General features: G+C 37.5%; 1 protein-coding gene across 1 annotated transcript in view; it reads left to right on the forward strand.

Moving 5' to 3' along the window:
- The window catches only part of LOC106883329 (transient-receptor-potential-like protein), a 179707-nt gene continuing 177630 nt past the window's right edge, over window positions 1–2077 (forward strand). The window contains exon 1 of the mRNA XM_052973725.1: window positions 1–109. The gene's annotated coding sequence lies outside the window, so the exon portion shown is untranslated. The remainder of the gene's footprint in view (window positions 110–2077) is intronic.

The following is a 2077-nucleotide window of genomic DNA, read 5'->3' on the forward strand; positions in this document are numbered from 1 at the left end:
AGAGAGAGAGAGAGAGAGAGAGAGAGAGAGAGAGCAGCCTTGGGAGTAAAACCTGAACCTATATTTTTTCATATGGAGACGCTAAAAATCATTTTTCCCTAATTTTCCGGTAAGTGCGTGTATGTGCGTGTGTGCATGTGTGCATGTGTGCATGTGTGCATGTGTGTGTGCTTGCATTTTTGTATTTTTGGTCAGTGAGAGTAGTTGAAACTAATATCTTGCTTTTTATTTTATTTTTGTTTCGTTTTTATTTTCTCTCTCTCGTACAGAGAGAAAACACTACTAGAGTTTATTGGTTTCTTTCTTTCTTTCTTTCATTCTTTCTTGTTTTTCTGTTGTTTTTCTTTCTTTTCTTTTATTTTACCTCGTGAGACTTATCTAGTTATTGATGCATGCATTTAAACTTGTTGGTGTGTTGATATATTCATCTGAAGCAACATGTTTTTATTGTCGATATACATAAGTTGGTACAGTTATATGTTTGGTTGGCAGCAGAGTGAGAAATATATATATACTATAAGCTATAAGAAAAACATAGACACACACACACACACACACACACACACACACACACACACACACATTGAGACAGACAGACGGGCAGATGATAGATAGATTGATAGCTAGATAGATACATACATACATACATACATACATACATACATACATACATACATATATGCATGTATGTATTTGTAAATATATGCAATGTATAAATATGCATGTGTGTGTGTGTGTGTGTGTGTGTGTGATTCAGATCTAAATTCACCGAGAAAGAGAGCTTGGAGTATAAGCAGGTATATTAATTCTGTTGTCTTTTTTTACAAGAAATGCGTGACGTAAGCAATTAAATGACCCAGTATTCGTTAAAGCAAAACGCTAGTGATATTAGCAGTAGTAGCAATAAAAATCCTGTAGGTGTCAACAAAACGTATATATATATATGTATGCACATATGTATGTATGTATGTACGTATGCATGCATGTATGTATGCATGCATGTATGTATGCATGTATGTATGCATGCATGTACGTATGCATGCGTACATGCATACATACATGCATGTATGTTTGTATATATGCATGCATACATGTATGTATGTATTATATAGAGGCATATACAAAGAGAGAGAATCGGAAACGCGTAAAGAAGACCGAGATAGATTGATCTTTCACGCTTCCTTCCATCTTTTATTTACTCACACACTTAATTAGTGCCCCCGTGGTTATCGCAAGGCCTCCAAACCTGAGAAATATTATATAAGGTTCCAATGAGATACGAACGTGTATCGCCAGTTTGAGAGCCAAGCACGCTAAGCATTAAGACGCTCTGCTCTAGGCCACAAATTTCAGTGCCTCACTAGAGAATTAGTTGTCCCGATTCTGCCCTGGACGGTTGTGAATTCGAAACTGAACTTGGATGTGTTTAGTACCCAGTACGTCAAAGATCCGCGTGGGTGGTGACATAAACAACTTTAAAGCACTCAGTTTAGCGGTTGCAAAGGGAGTTGCTATGTGGTTTGCTCGATATGCTAGAAATAATGACCGAATCGTCTCCTTCAAATTACACCCTACTGTCTAAAAACAAGTACATTTTTGGATATTATGGACGAAGTGGTATTGGGTTCGAGATAGATAGGTTAAAGATATAATGAGCAAAAAGCCGGGATGGCCGTGATTGGAATGTCATTGATCAGCTCCATCAAGTTTGACTTAGGGCAAGTCGATAACTGTCCCCTTCTGATCATGAGTGAATGTAGTGCAACTGAACAGTAGTAGTAGTAGTAGTAGTAGTAGTAGTAGTAGTAGTAGTAGTAGTAGTAGTAGTAGTAGTAGTAGTAGTATTGTCCCAGGTCGATATTGAGCAAACCTTTGATCAAAGATTTTCCAGATGCGACCACCCTGTTTATTTATTTCACTCGGGACCCGCATTATCAGTGTCTTTTGTATCCCACTCAGGGCCCACATTAATCTAATGCGTCCTCCCTTTTTCTTTCTTTCTTTCTTTTTGTTTTTGCTTAAGTCGGTAGGATGTACGATATGAAGGGGCAAGAAGATTTAGTTGCTATTTCTAGGA

The sequence above is a fragment of the Octopus bimaculoides genome, chromosome 16 (genome assembly GCF_001194135.2).
Source record: "Octopus bimaculoides isolate UCB-OBI-ISO-001 chromosome 16, ASM119413v2, whole genome shotgun sequence".
Lineage (NCBI taxonomy): Eukaryota > Metazoa > Mollusca > Cephalopoda > Octopoda > Octopodidae > Octopus > Octopus bimaculoides.